Raw genomic sequence first — 16,591 nt, 5'->3', positions numbered from 1 at the left:
TAAGCACACGGGCATGGTAGTTTAACATACATTATTTAAAAAAAAATCCTTTTCCCTCGATTGGGTGCATGCCTACAGTGTGTGTGTCATATATATTAATTTTTTTCATTCGCGTCGCCTTACTGCTTTAGACAGTATTCATCAGGGTCCTCTAGCATTGAGGTGGATTAATGCCTTTGTAATTTGGCTTTCTTGCCTATTCCTCTTGGAGTGCTGCGCAACCGTTTTGGCGTTTCAATGATGCTAAAATGGGCTCTTAAACAAACTAGAACCCGCCTATTTCAGTGACTTAAGCCCTTTTGCCGATTGCTTGGCAAAGTGCATGTCCACTTGTGTGCATAGGCGAGGCGCCCAATGGATTTTGTGCAATTGCACCTCTTTTCCTTTTCTTTACCTCGGTCCATCAAGATGGATGGCTTGCTTTGACGTACCGTTCGAGGCAGAGAGAGCATTGCAGCTCTCAGACCGCACGTGTGACGTGGTACGTACCACGTACAGTGTGGATATTTATGCCTGGGAGCTTGACGGAATTGCAAGTTCGTCACTTACTGTTTTCTCTTGGTTGCTGCGAATTGGTGTGTACGGAAGGTAAGCTCGGGGCATGGCATGTTATTACATTACTCCGTTATTCTAACGGGAGTCTTTTCAAGCTATACGGACGCCTGATGTGACTGGCTACTTTGTTTTCCGCTACGGGCGGCCTGCCTGCATGTTTGCCTTCTATTTACATCTGACTCGGGCATATTTTAGGGACTGTTTTTCCATAGCTCTTTTCGTGATGCTGTTCTGGTTGGGCACCTTGTTGCAGGCATGGGCGGTCAGTCTGCATGTTTGCCTAATATGTACATCTGATTTGGGCGCATTTTAGTTTTCCATTGCCATTTTACAATCCTATGGGTTAACTTGAATCAGTAAAAGCTCGGTAGAGCTGTTATTTCAGGAGTTCTAAACTGCATAGAATGGGCAACACGAAAATAGGCCATGTGAGTGGAGCAATGAGGACATCTATACTTTTTCAAGCAACCAATGGATGGACTAAGAATGGGAAATTTTTCCTATTGAGAATTGAACATTAGATATATTCATATATGCAAGCGAGACGATAGTCTTTTGAAGTTAAACCTAGCGAACATTTTTGTTTTCTCTTTTCTACTAACATACTTTTGTGGTGTTCTGTTTCATGCAGTTGCCCCAATGGTGTAACCCAGCGCGTTTGAAAAATAGCGTTGCAGTTACGCTAGTAAAGCTTGACTATTGATGGCGGCTTGATAACTCCAGCACTGTTCACTTTATTTACATCCTAATGATGGAAGTGTTCTATGTTCTGGGACCTTCCAGCAATTGCCTATAGGTGAGTTGCCACGCAGTTTTAATTCAGTTCCCCGAATTACATTGTTAATTGGGCATTGGTGGGCTGTACTAGCCTGAATGCCCCAACGTCTTTTTACTAACTGGGACTGGCGGCTCTTTGGGCTTTCTTGCTTGACTTAATTTTGAGCGATTTTGACCATGGTAACCATGGCCATATAATAATGTTTACCCTTGCTTTTTTTAGATCTAATTCATTGTGATCTATCTTCGGCACGGCCCATATGTATATTCCTGGATTCATTTACAGGACCCTGGGACCAGCCTTCAGGGTTGAGATGACAGTAATCACCATTTCTCGCTCTTTGTCTCACGACTTACCTGAATTTTAGAGAATGATAGAAGTTCCCCCATTTAACACTCGCAGATCGCCAATTTTTAACCTGCTATTGATTGATCTTTGTCTCTTCTTCTTTCTTTATCTTTGTTGTGCTCGTTTTAGGTGCGACTATTGATTTTAATTTTCAAGTCTGTATTGTTAGTTTTAATATTTTTTCAACAAAGACGCAGATGAAATATCAAGGAACCGTGACTTGAAGGAATGCTTTGTCCTGAAGAAGATGGGCATCAACTGCATTAAAGTTAGATGCGCTTTACCATCGAAACTACTATTTGCTATTAGTGCCAGGCTTATTGTGTGTAATTTACTGCCTTGATACCTTAGTAGTTGACACACGGCATCCCATGGTTAGATTTTGTGTGTTTTTGACTATTGTGAGATTGTTCTACTTTTTGCTTTTTCACTATCAAATACTTCGCAGGTGACTGACGCCCCCCCCCCCCCCCCCTTGAGTGATCCCCTTCACTCACTCGAGGTCCTCGTCATTGCACCTGCGAATTAGTGATTTGGACCAATTAGATGGCCCTTTTTTTCCGCTTTTTCCTTAAATGAGCACTTTATACTATGCACTTTAACTTCAATGTATAGGTTTATATTAAATATGAGCTCAAGATGGTTTAATATTGATAAAAAAATAGTTTTTTACAATGAATTTTGGTCTTATGTAGGGTTGATCTGTGGTGTGGATCTGGGGGTCCTTCTTATTCATTTCCTGTCGGTTATGTCCTGTTGATTGAACATAGTTACATTCCGCTGGCATGACTTTTGTTTGAATACTATCCCTTCCACTGGCATTTTGTTCACTGCCCCGTCTAAGGTGTGCGCTCACCCATCCTTCTGAAATTCTGCCCCTTTGTCGGGGCATGTCCCCCCCCCCCATGCTGTCAGGACAGTTTGTGTGTCTCATAATGTGGGTGGTATTCCTAGTAGCTGCCGTCACCACAACCATTGGTAATATCTGTACCCTGCCTCTTTCTCTCTGCAGGCACCTATTTGCCAAATCTGTCATTGCACCCATTTTACCCAAATGTCCTCCCTCCCCTCTGTTGAACAGTTGCCTCCCCCAGTAGCCAGCCAGCCCGTGCCTCCCCACTCTTCCACCCCTTTCTCGGAAATAAGTAGAAACACAGCATTCTGCGTCACGCACCCCAATCCGCACTGGTGCTAGCACCTCAAAATCCTGCCCCTATGTGTATTCTCCCTCCTCCCACTCCTTCACTGGCACTGCTTTTCTCACTGTCAGCCATGCGTCATCAGCTGCATTCAGAATGTATGCCCACCCCTGGGTGGCCCTTACCTTCCTCCACCTCCCCTTCCACTGACTGCCCTCATGAAAGTTTGTGTAAACATTATTGCTAAATCTGAGGGTCTCTGATCCCTCCATATTTTCATCCCCTTTGTGATATCTTTGTGCTCTGCATGTAGTTCAGTACTATCTCCCCTGTCACTTCCCTCCAGTATCCTTTGTAACTGCTGTTCCTGGGCGACCCCCCCCCACACCCCCACCCCCACCTACTTATTCCTTTTTGCTGACTGGGGGACCACATCCCAATTGTCCACCATGCTCCTCAACCTCTCCAGCACTGCCCTCGACCCTGATTTATGACATATCTGCCCCCTCCTCTTGCCTGGTCAGTGGACCGGCATCTGCCATATTGTAACCAACTGTATCTGTAACTAATCTGTAACTGTTATCTGTCCTACTGCAGGTTAACTCCGGCTTCCGACCGCACACTCCCACCACGTGCCCTATACAGCATCGACCCAACATCGTCTCTCCACGAAGAAATCTCTGACTGTATCATAGGTGCCTAAGAATGCTCTGACCTGATTGCAGTCCTGTATTTGCCCTTGCAACCCTACACTGTATCACTCCAAGACACACACTGTATTATTCCTAGAGTCCCTGAAAACTCCAGTCCCCTAGTCGAGCGCGCAACAGGTACAGCGGAAAACACTTTTTTCATGTACCCGTTGTATTGTTGTACACTCCAATTATGTACATCGGGAAGGGGAGCTCCTGGGTTTCCGACACCATCTGTTACATGCTTGTCCTGCTCCCCACGATACCAGTGCTCATCCAGCTCCCCACGATACCAGTGCTCATCCAGCTCCCCACGCCAACTTGGGCACAGCAGGCACTCAGCACTTGGACACAATACACAGGAGACCAGAAGTACAGGGACATTGGCTCACACCAGTGCATAGGAGGGTGCTCACTGCTCTGCCCCTCCCAGGCCTGACTCATCCCTTTTTTTTTAATTTTTTTTTTAATTTGCATTTTTAACACAACACAAACAAATGTAACATCAGCACACATCACATCTCTACTGGCACATTCGCTTGGAGTTCCTGATACCCTTCTTTGCTTGGATCACGGCGAGGTCGGCTATCTTCAGTCCCTAATGCTCATCTGCTACTTTTGTGCTCCTCTCGGGTGCGGGTGGGCCTTCTCCTCCTCCTCCTCCTTGACTCCTTACATCTCCTGTTCATTGAGCTCCCTCTGTCGACTGCTTAATCTTTATCCGAGCATCTGGGCTCGCCTGCGCTGTCTCTTCCTTCACTTGCTTGCACAAGAGTGTTCCATGCCAATAGCTTAGCCCCACTGCTGCCATCCCCCCTTTGCATTACTCTTGTCCACACTGTTTCGGCTATTGCCCATTTTTTTGCAGGTTCGCCCACCTCTCCGCGGAAGGTCCAGTGCTTGAATTCCATGCCATTTCTATGTGGTGTTTTTCCAATATTGTAATCGGGTCTTTCATTTTCGCCAGTTGTGTTCTTTGCTTGCCCCCTCTCGGGAACAGGCCTAGCAAGTAAGACTCTGGTGTCCAAGCCTGTATTTGGATTCCTCCCTTCGATGCTTTTTCCTTGATATTGTCCCAAAAGTGCGTTATCCTCGGGCATGACCAGTACATGCGCAGCATGTCCGCAAGCTATGGCGCGCAGCACGGGCAGCTCCGGGGTCTGTATGGTCCCCATGTTCGACATCCTTTTGGGTGTCGGGTATGCTCTGTGTATGAGATAGAGCTGCATCTGCCTAAATCTTGCATTCCTGGATTCTTGGGTTTCTGGAGCTCCTGCTCCCATTTAACTTGTGCTTGCAAGTCTCTTGTGTTGTTGGCGCCTAGCAGTTGTTCATAGAGTCTGGACACCATGTGTCGCCCCTCTGAGATATCATACCATGCATCTAGTGCCCCTCCTGTGTCTTCCGCCTCCAGTATGGAATCCCATCTCTTCCTTATCGTTCGGACTATGTTGTTGGCCAATATGAATTGGCCATTATGTATGCCCTGCTCTTCTACCAGGGTCTGAAAGTCCACCCAGTGTCCGTCTTACCATAAGTCCCCTATTTGGGCCACTCCCATTACTTCCCACTGCGTTCTGTACACTACTAGATTCGTGATGCGGGCATCTACTAGTCCCGCTAAAGGGATTTGTCTGGAGCAGGGGTCCCTTGTGCCTTGGACTTTCCACAGGTCCATGCCCAACTTGTCTATTAGGGAGTGTTTTTGCTGAGGCTTTGTCTATCCATAGGACCTCCCTCCAGTTGAAAGAGTATTGAGTCTATAGATGCGTCTTCTCACAGCCACTGTACCACAAATTAAGTTGGCCTGCTAAATGGTATCGTTCGAAGTCTGGGAGTCTAATGCCCCCCATTCATAGTCTCTTTGCAGTGTGTTAAGTGCCACCCTGTTTCTCCCTCCTCCCCACAGGATCTCCCGTGCCTTGGCATGTAATTGTTTAAAGAATGACCCAGGGATGTTGTATGGAATATTGGTGAAGCAATACAGGAGGCGAGGTAGCACTGTCCTCTTCAACAAGGCCGCCCTCCCCATAATCCCCAACGGTAGGGTCATCCAAAACCGCATCATATGATATGATATATGGCATTTTTAACGCACCTATACGCAAGTGTTTCAAGGTGCGGTATGACCTTCTCTGTGTTGTCTAGGGCTAGCTGAGTGTTAGCCTCATGTGTTTCTTTGGTGTCATGCTAGATGTTCACTCCTAGGTATCTGAAAGTGAGTGGGGTCCATGTGAGGCCCAAGTCCGGTAACTGGGTTGGGGTCGCTCCTCTCAGGTCCGCCAGGAGGAACAGCAAGGAATTTCCCTTGTTGATGGTGATTCCTGAAAGTCTGCTGAATGCGCTAGGGCTTCAAGAAGATCTGGCAAATGTGTTTGCGGGTTTTGCACATGGAGCAGCATGTTGTCAGCATAAATTGATATTTGGTGTACTACTTCCCCGTTTATCACTATTTCAGTGTCCTTCTACTCGGCTCTTAGAAAGGCAGGGAATGGTTCTAGGGCCAAGATGTACAGCATCAGGGACAGTGGACAGCCCTGCTTCGTACCCCGTGCAATGCTCCATTCCTCAGACATGCCTCCTCGTCTTCACCCTGGCCTTTGGGTTTTATACAAGAGCTTAATATAACATAGGAACCCTTCACCTATCCCAAAGTGGGCAAGCACTCCCAGGAGCCAGTCCCAGTTCACGGAATCGAACACCTTAATGGCATCCAGTGACGCCCCTGCGCGTTCCCCACCCCCTCTGATTCGTACTGTCTATGACGTGATGGAGTCTGCAGAGATTTATTCCTTCCCGGTACGTATCCTGTTTGGTCTGGATGTACCAGCATGGGTAGGACCCTTTTGAGCTGGTTGGCCAGAGCTGCTGTCTGAATTTTGGAGTCTTGGTTTATTAGAGAGATTGGCCTGTAAGAGACGTACTCTAGAGGCGGTTTCCCTGGTTTTAATATTGGTACTATTATTGATTCCAACCTACTTCTTGGAAGCTGCCTTCTCTCATACGCCTCTCTTAATGTCTCCAGCAGTCTCAGGCCAGGCTTTCCTTATATTACTTATAAACTTCCACGGGCAGCCCATCATGTCCCAGAGATTTGCCTGTTGGAAGCCCGGTTATTACCGCCAACAGTTCAACTGTAAGGGGTGCATCTGACATTTGGGTTTGCTCCTGTCAGTTGGCGAAAGGTAATTTCCGCCAGAGCCTCTGCTATATAACCTGTGGATACAGTTCCTCATAGAATCGCGGTAAAACTGCATTAATGCCTTCCTGGGTCCTGATCTCCTCCCCCTGCGCATCTTTAATTGCATTTATCGGTTCCCGCTTACCCTCTTTTTTAGTCGGCCAGGCTAGCAGCCTGATGGGCTTGTCTCCCTCTGTGCGTAGCCGCTGTATATACTTCCCATAAGCCAGTTTCCCAAGTCTTTCCCAGATCGTCATACACTGCTGTCTCAAAGTATGAGATCACCCGATTCTACACCCATCTTGCCTGCTTGCGCTACCTCTCCTTCTACCTCATCCAGTTCAGCCTAAACCTCGCCCCTGAGGCTCCCAGTTTTCCCTATTGCCGCTCCCTTGACTACCACCTTAAGGGCTTCCCAAACAGTTCCAGTGCTCTCCACACTCCCTGCATTGTGGTCAAAATAGTAGTCTATCGTGCTCTGGATATGTTCCTGGAATTCCCCATCCAACAATGCTTTTGCCCTCATTCGTCATGTGGGTATGGGGGCTCTCCTGTATTTGTGCGTCCAAACCCCAACTAGCGGGGTGTGGTCGTATATCGTTTGTGCGTGAATGTGCGCCCCAGTGAATTCCCCCAGGGTCTCCTTGCCCGTGAACAGGTAGTCTATTCGAGTGAATGTCTTGTGCGGGGCGCTATGTGCGTATCCACTAGTACCCACATGTACCTTCCTCCAGATGTCTTCCAGCTCGAGCTGTTCCAGTATCTTCCGTAGCGCTTTGGCCGGCGGCGCTGGTTTCTTGTGCTTGGTATCCGATCTGTCCAGCCGAGGGTCCAATGTGCAGATGAAGTCCCCGGCCCAGATGATCGATGTCACCCTATATGGGGCCAGCCGGGGCATGAGTGTCCTGAAGAACTCTGTTGCATCATGGTTGGGAGCATACGTATTCACCAGGCACACTTCCCCGGTTCTCCAGCATTCCGCAAATGATCAGTACCCTGCCTTCTGCATCCCTTGTTTTTTGAGTTGAAACGGGGTCCCCGGAGCAATCCACATCAACACTCCCCTTGCGTAGTGAGTACGTTGAACTATACATTTGGCCTCCCTACTACGTGGTCACTTTAGCTTGTTTCTCCGCTTTCAAGTGTGTCTCCTGCAGCATTGCGATATGGACATTTGCCCTATTGAGCCAGGCGTAAATCCTTAAGCTCTTGACGTACCTCGTCGAGCTCCTCCTGCACCTGGTCTTTGCCGGCCCCCTTACCTGGTGGTGCACCACTCTGATTTTCTGTATTTGAACATAGCTCTGATTGCTCTTCCTCTTTGCCTCTACCGTGCCTTTGTCGTTTGATGGGTCCTCCTCCACTCGTGCCTTCCCCTAACTAACCCAACCACACTAACTACTGCTACTCTACACAAATACCCAACCCCCCCCCCCCCTGCTCGGCCTTCGCCGCTTTCCAGGTGCCGCCCTCCTTTTTGTGGGTGCACTCGTTGCGGCGTGGTGCCTTGAAACTGGCATCAAGTTCTGCCTTTCCTTGCGGTCCCGTCTGTGGGTCTTGGTGATCTGCTCCCGGAAGCTGCGAGTTCCCATTTCAAACTACTGGTTCAAGTCTATTTGCTGTTACTCTGCTGTTTGTTTCGCTTCTTCATGTTACGTCGGGGTACGTCCCCGGGTTCCATTTCTCAGGTAAATGTGGCATCCGGCGGTCTACTCAGTTAGTGCGCAAGCTCCCGCCAGTTGGGCTATTGGTCCATGTCTCTATGGAGTATATTGTCCATAGGCTTCCCGCTTCGTGGTTCATTGAGGCGCATTCCTGTTCCTCCTGTTTCCCTGTCTTGGTTGCGGCATCCCGTCTTGGTCCATTCACTCCGGGCGTCAGCTGTAGTCTCAAAGATATGTGACCTCTCGTTGTGCAACACTTTTAGTTTGGCCTGGTATAACGGCATGAATTTCACCGCCTGGAGGCACTCCTTGGTCGGCCAGAACTGCGCCCATTGTCTTTTCACAAGCGCTGTGTAATCTGTGTAGATGGTTACTTTAGCGCCATTTCTCGTTATTACCCCACCCTCTTGAGAATGTCAGGATCTTCTCTCTATCCTTAAAGTTCATGATCTTCACAATCATAGGTCTCGGGTGGCGGGTAGGTGGGGGGGAGGGGTGCCCCTGGACGGGGTCTTCTGGTTAGAGCTCGAGGTGCACTCTCTACTACGAAGCCCTGGGATAAGTTCCCTGCTCCTACTTCCTGAAGCAGTAGCTTTTCTATATAGTTTGTGGGGTCTCTGCCTTCCTCCCCCTCCGTCAGCCCCACTATACGCACATTATTGCGTCATGCTCTCCCTTCTGCTTCTTCTGCTCTGTGTCCAGCTTGTGGTTCTGATCCAGCACCTCTGTTATTTGGGATTGGGAGGTTGTCACATTCGCTGTGTTGCTCTGCATCTGTTGCTCCACTGTTGTCACTCTCTCCGCTAGATTACTTGTATCTTGTCTGAGGAGCCCCACAACTACGATCACCACATCTAGATTGCCCTCTATCGATGCTTTAAGTGCTTCTATGGCCTCCAGAATGCTGCCCTCCACTTGTCGGATCTCCCCTTGTGTAGGGCTTGCTGTGGCCGCCTCTGTTGCCGCATGCTGCAGGCAAATTACTCCATACTGGTTTGCCGCCCTTTACCTCCTTTCTGCTTGTCTGGCATGTTGACGTCTTTGGCCTTGCGTCTCTCTGTCGGGGCCCCCACTTCTAAAATACTAAGTGCAGGTATTGTGTCTCTAAAACTACCTCTCTTGTGGCCGGCACGCTCGCCCACTAGCGGGCCATTACTGTCCGCCTCGTGGCCTTGTGGTCCTTATTGTTTATGGTGTGCTTTTTAGGTCCTGCTTTTGTGGGGTCAGTGCCCCTCCAGTGGTGGTTACTTTGTGGCCAGTCTGTGGGTCATGGGTTGTGGCATCCTACGTAGTTTATTGTCTTTCAATTTGACCCTTTTCGTTGTGTTTCTGCCCTTGGCCCAGGTGGTGGCACCGGCGCTGCTATGCTCCGGTTATTGCCCATATTGTGCTGGGGGGCGTCTTCTCACGTGGCTCACCCTGTGCTTTGGTGTTGGGGAGAATTCTCATAAATTAGCTAATTCCCTTCACCTTAGAGACCCTCAGCAACTTTGCTTGATTTTGAGGACTTGATTTTTTTTTCCTGGAAAGAGTGTGACCCTTTTTTCCCCCACTCTTTCATGTATTTTGATGTATGTTTTACTTGTGTGTTCTTTGATTATGAAGTTTTAGATAACAAAATAGGCATCTTTTCATGTTTTACACAGCACCCACGGTGCAGTGACACAGGGATGGCTTTTAGACTTCCCAAAGGTTTAAATGCCTTCTCTGGGATAAACTACTGTTTCCCAGAGAATGAAAGGTTAAATTGACTAGTAAAGTATTTTTTAATTGCTAGACCCAGCACACACTATCTTCCTGTAGAGTGCTGGAGGGGTTACCTAGTATCCCCTGTGTCTAGAAACTCATGTAGAATTCAAATGCTAGCCTTTTCTATTGAAATGGCTGGTGGCAGTGGTTTTAGAACAAACTACCATGACTTTTCCCGACTGCGAACACGGGTAGCTAAAAATCGAAGAGCCATGTTTTTCAAGATGGCGCCTGAAGCCCCTTTGTTTAAACGGGTCCCGGTCTTCTTTTTTTGCCATTTCTTTTTGGAAAGGTCCTTCCATCTGTCCACTGCCCTAACTACCTAACAGCGATCCATCCCACTGTCAACACTATGGGCGACCTCAACGCCTAAATTGATTTATCCCACTATTAGCTGTGTTTGTAACACTAATTGATGACAATCGATTTACTCTATCGCCAGCACTGCATGTGATATGAATGCTGACATTTTATTTATTGCGCAGTCAACATTGTCTCTTGCATCCCTAACTGTAACTGCCTGCTTGCTATTTATCCTCACATTGTTAAACAATATATTGCTAGCAGTACCCTAACTGATCCACACCCAACATCCATACGTTTAAACACTCCCTGCATCACCACTTTTGTATTCCCCCACTGCTTACTTGATTACCTCTAATGGCCTAATTATCTATTATATCTTAGCAGCAGCACATGCTTACAACCATATGTATTTGTTTCATACATAGTAGCATCCCATGCAACTCGCCACAGCACCTGCCCCAATGCAAACACTTGCACCACCTCGCGCCAATGCACACCGACCCCAAACCCTAGAACCCTCTACCACCAGGTACAGGTTTCCACATCTCGAGGCCCTCACTCCAAGCTACTTAACATTATCCATCAGCCATCTCATCCTACAACCTTGCACCCCTTCTCACCATGCCTACAACACCACTGACAACATCAGTCACTATAACACAATTACTGACCACTCTGGTATCGTGCACATTAACACTGCTTGCTCCAAAGGTGCCTTGATCTCGTACCTCACAGGCTTGGCCCGACTACATTGCCCTAGACACCACACGCTGCCTTACCCTATGCCATTCCTCCCAACACCCAGTCTTCCCTACCGTACCACCGCCCCTTACCCAAACGCTCCCATTACTAGGAAAAGCACGCCGCATATACCTCTCCAATAGAACGACACATAAACTCGCTCTTACTAGACCCACCACTATTGCTAACAGAAATGACAGACTCTCAGCATGCACTCTTCATCAACACTTGCACTCCAAAAATTGGCCCACCACACTCTACCCCAACATCGCTACTGAAACCCCACCAGACACAAGAGCACCCCATCACCAACCCCCAGTTGACCACTATCTCAAGTGAGACTCATCAAAACTCACCCAACATGACAGCGACACATAATAAGACCAACTTGATCCCCACTCAGAGCCATCCCACAACCACACAACCTCTACTGGGAGCCAATGTCCGGTCCCTCGGGGCTCATGCTATAGATATACACGATGGCATACTAGAACGTAAACTCGACTTCCTAGTACTCACCGAAACATGGTTACACTCAGCCTCAGGCCCTCAAATAACCCTAGCCATCCCCACTGAGTACACCCTTCTTAGTGCAGACTACCTAGAAGGCATAGGTGGCAGAGTAGCAATCATACACAAAACCACTTTGCAATTCAGAGAATGCAAAATCGAACCACTCCCAGGCTACAAACTCCTCTCGCTCAAACTAGCCATCAACCATACATTTCTTAATAACCTATAGAGCACCCAATGCCTTGAGTAGCCCAGACATAGACCTACCACTCCCTATTACACCCCTACTCGAACCCAAAACTAAGTTAATCATTCTAGGAGACCTTAACCTAGGCTACAACGACCCCATGGACAACAAAGCAACGGCCTGCCATAACACCTTCCTAGAGATGCAATTCTCTCAAATCGTAAATGCACCCACCCATTCCAAAGGCATGAATCCTCGATTGGATTCTCACATAACACCACAGTAACCATAATTGACATCCTTAATATGCATTGGACAGACCACTGCCTTAACATAAACCTAGACATTGATCTAACACCCAAAACCTGCAAACAAGCACCTATGCAGATCAGGAATTCCCGCAAACACACCCCTGAAAATCTCAAACCCCTGATGCACAACTTGATAAATACCAAGCCACTACTATTTCACCAACACAGCTAGCATTGCAGATCACTACCATCATTGCCTGAAAACCGCTATAGATGAAGTGGCCCCACTTAAAAGCAAACAACCCAAACGTAGCTCTCCCTGCTTCAATGATTAACTCCTAGAACTCAGATGGAAAGAGCCTTACAACACCTCTACAGAAAAGAAATCACTCCCCCGAACTACATTCCAAATTCATTCAACTATCCAAAGGCTACAAAAATAGCATACTCTCCCACAAACCCCAATCATTCACTCACCAACGCAGCGTCGAATAGCAAAGTTATTCCAAATTATCAAAGAACTAGAAACACCCATCCTACCTCCCGGCCCATTAACACGAGCAAAGCCTGGTGCACCACCATCCAGGATGCACTATCCGCTAAGGTAACTACATTAAAAAGTAAAATTGCTGCTAAAAAAAAAGCTATTGGAACTCACAGCCAAGCCATCTCACCCCTTAGGTTCCCCAACTACCAAATCTGTTTTACCAGATTTCCATTTCTCCCAAGTTCCAAACGACCAAGTCCTTAAAACAATAGCATCCCTCAAGCCCTCCAATTGCAAAGGGGACGGCTTTCCAGCTAAAATAGTCAAAGACTGCGCAACCACACTAGCACCCACCATTACTGAATTTGTGAATGTCTTTCAACGACAGCGAAATTCCAGCCTCCATCAAAGAAGCTTGGGCAACTCCCCTACTCAAAAAAACAACATTGGATCCAGAAATCCCTACACATTACAGGCCCATCACAATAGTGCCCTTTCTCCTTAAAATCATTGACAAAATTGCATACAGCCAAGTACAAACCCACCTAGAACAAAATCATCTGTTAGGAGATAGACCGTCAGGCTTCCGTCCTAGACACAGCACTGAGACTGCCCTCCTAGACCTCAAAAACCAGATGGATTCCATCAGAGACTCGGGTAAACTGTGCATTCTACTCCTAGACCTCTCTGCGGCCTTCAATCTGGTCGTCCACGGCAAACTATGCCAAACACTGACCACCAATTTCCTCTTCTCCCCCACCGCCACCTCATGGATAAAGTCCTTCCTTTCAGACCGTACATCTAGAGTCTTCCTAGGAGAAGAAGCAGCTGACCCCATTCCAGTACAAGTAGGAGTACCGCAAGGATCCTGCCTCTTCCCCCCTCCCTCTACAAAGCCTACACAAAACTACTCTTTGCAGCACTTCATCTACACAAACTTCGCCGACGACACCCAAATACTCGTACTCATCACAGGTAACCTTGATCAGGACACTGATACCATCAACAAAATCTACTCCCTCATCCAAAACTGGATGGCAAACTATCGTCTCTGCCTCAATGGATAAAAAACTGAGATCCTTATAGTTGGTTCCCCTGCCAGACTCTGCAAACTCCATCCTGACTACTCCTCCATCCTGATAGATGGCTCCCCTATCCCCATCTCCCGCAAAGTCAAAACTCTAGGAGTACACATTGATTCCAGCCTCACTATGAACAACCACATCAGCGCACATGCCTCCTCCACAGCATACACTGCCAAATTCATCACACTAAGCAGACCCCTACTCACCCTCCCCCCGACAACTGCCTCACACTAGCCAGAGCCCTCATCTTAACGAAAATAGACTACTGCAACGTCCTACTATTAGTAACCTCAAAAAAGAACCTAAACAAATTACAACTCTTTCAAAACAAAACCTCAGAGAAGCTTGAGGCATCAACAGAAAAGAACACATCTCCCAACACAGAAGGGGTGCCCATTGGCTCTCAGTGCAAGCCAGAATTCTCCACAAAACTCAACATCACTCATAAATGCATTACAGATAGCGCCCCATTTATCTCAGCCAAAGCATTTCCCGCAAAACCTCTAACAGAACACTTACGTCCAGCGCCAACACGCACCTCCACATCCCACATTTCACTACCTCCAGAACGGGTAACACCAGCTTCCCCATAGCATTTGCCCGCATCTGGAACTCTCTTCCTACCCACCTTAGTAACGAAACCTCCTTCCCGAAATTCAAGAAACTATTAAGAACCTGGCTATTTAACAAATACTAACACCCTAGTCCTACACTACCTGGCCACTCCCCCCTCCTCAACTCATCTAACTGCACTAAATGTAAGTGATATATGGCTTTGCTTAACAATGTATGTATACACGCAAGATGCAACCAACCAAGAATCTTTACCACCTAAGACTACTAAGATATATGTAACTGTACAAACTCACCAAAATTTATGTAACTTATGCCGTGACACCTGGGTTTGGGCGTATAACCAAATGGAATAAATAAAAAATAGTGTTTGTCTATGCGCGCCAAACCAGGTTTGGTCCCTTTGTTTCCATGCCTTTGGCGGGCTTCATGATTGAAGACCGCATCTGGCATCTGAGTTTCTGGGGTGGGCAGGAAGTGAGGGAGGTGCCCGAAACTCCCTGTGCTTAGTCTCCTAGGAGACCCAAATGCACTCTGGTGTGATTGGCTGGCTGACTATCCGGCAAGGACAGCCAACCTGCTGGGTGAGTGGCAGCTAGGCTGGAATGAATGGGAGAAAACTTTTTAAAAGGCGAGTCTCCTGGACTGGAAAGCAGGGCCGACCACTGGAATGAAAGAACCGAAGACGAGCTGGAAGAGGACGGCTGCTGCAACCACTGGACCATTGGTTTTCCCGGTGAAGCCCTACTGCAGGTCCGAATTGCGAAGTTCATCTCGACAAAGAAGCCCCTTCAAGGACGACTTCTTCCTTTGAGTTGGTGGGACCAACCAACTCTTAAGCCACGTGGTTACCATTCTCGAAGCTGGTTAGGATTAACCAGGGGGAAGGACGCCAGCTTGTGTGCTTGAAGAACAGCTACTGGAACTGAAGTGACATTGCTAGAATAAGTATGTTTAGACTGAATGAAGACTTGTCATAACGTGTCATTGTCATGATTGTCAATCACCGAACCCTAGCCTGAATGACATGTTTGTGCGCGGATCGAATTGCCTTCGTAAAGATGATATGTAATGTATATATATTGCTGCTTGAGCGTTGCTCGCTCTCGCATCTCACGAGGTCTGGGAACACACGTCGTGAGACGTTGGGACCCAGTCAGCCAACTGAGAATACTCTGAAATAAACCAGACTTGTTTGGAAATCGAACCTTGTGTCTGACGTGTCACTATAGTATATGGTTATTGTGCCTTAGTTTCCATATGCTGTCTTTATGGCCTGGCAAAAAGGTTAAGCTAGCTTTGATAGCTAGATTTGGGAAAACTCAAGGTTTAGGACCCACAAAAAGCATGATGGTACCCCTTGGGCTACCTGGGTGTGTGAATGCCTTATTCTGGCCGCCTCAAAGCCTTGCGGTCCCTGCTGCTTATAGGTGTCTTCTTCAGATCCTGCGTTTGTGCGATCTGTGCCCCCCTCTCAACCCAGCAATGTTTACTTTGTGGCCAGTCAATGGGTCATGGGTTGTGGCCTCCCACGTATATTATTGTTCGTCCAATTTGACCCTTTTTTTTTGTTCCTGCCCTTGTGCTGGTGGCGGCGTCAGCGCTGCTCCGATTATTGTCAATGTTGCACTGAAGGGCGTCCTATCATGCGGCTCACCCTATATTTGGTTTTCGCCCCTTGCTTGCGCTGTGCCCAGAGCTGGTGGTGCCCTTTATATTCTGTGATTTTTCTCGGCTCACCCCACGTGTCCCGGGGCCATCCAGTTGTGTCCCTGTTGGTTTCTCTCTCGTGGTCCCCCCTTCAGTGGTGGTCTTACTTTTTAGCAGGGGAACAGGCTCTTGTCCTTCTGCTTCAGCTGTGTCCTCCTGCGGCTCACTTGCCCGGCCCCTGCTCCGTGATGTCCCTCTTGCAGAGCACTGTTCGGCTGCATCACTGGCGTTACTGTTTAGTCTCCTGCTCTTGCCTGCTCTGATCCGTGGTGTCTGCTGGGTGGGGGGGGGTTGCGTTGCTGTTGGTGGTTGAACCCAGAGTCAACCTGTGTCCCGCGGTCTCCTTCTCTTCCATGGGGGTCCGCTTACTGGGTGCACCAAAGCTCTCCTGCCCTTAGTGGCAGTCCAGGTCCGGCTGGTGCAATCGCTTCCTGGCACCGTTTTGCATTCCTCCTGTGTCTGACCCTGGGGTTGAGCTGGCAGGGCCGTGCTGACCTGCATTTTGGCTCAATTACCCCCGGGCTGCTCAGTCAATGTTTGGGCCCAGTGTCCCCCTCACAACCTGATGGGAGGGTCTCCTGAGTGTTCGTTGCGGGTCAAACTGGACCCTTCCGTGTGGCAGAGTCTGCTGT

At 48.1% G+C, this 16,591-nt stretch overlaps 1 protein-coding gene across 5 annotated transcripts in view; it reads left to right on the top strand.

Moving 5' to 3' along the window:
• The window catches only part of NCAPH2 (non-SMC condensin II complex subunit H2), an 899,214-nt gene that overhangs the window by 34,092 nt on the left and 848,531 nt on the right, over positions 1-16,591 (top strand). The window contains exon 1 of one of the 5 annotated variants that reach the window (XM_069629494.1): positions 503-588. The exons of 3 other annotated variants lie outside the window; for them this stretch is intronic. The gene's annotated coding sequence lies outside the window, so the exon portion shown is untranslated. Of the gene's footprint in view, positions 1-502; positions 589-16,591 lie in introns of those variants that run through there. One more of the 5 variants, XM_069629495.1, reaches the window with a different exon arrangement.

The sequence above is a fragment of the Ambystoma mexicanum genome, chromosome 12 (genome assembly GCF_040938575.1).
Source record: "Ambystoma mexicanum isolate Mex_15411 chromosome 12, UKY_AmexF1_1, whole genome shotgun sequence".
NCBI classification, from domain to species: domain Eukaryota; kingdom Metazoa; phylum Chordata; class Amphibia; order Caudata; family Ambystomatidae; genus Ambystoma; species Ambystoma mexicanum.
The sequence above is the reverse complement of the archived record's forward strand: the minus strand, read 5'-3'. Positions and strand labels throughout refer to the sequence as shown.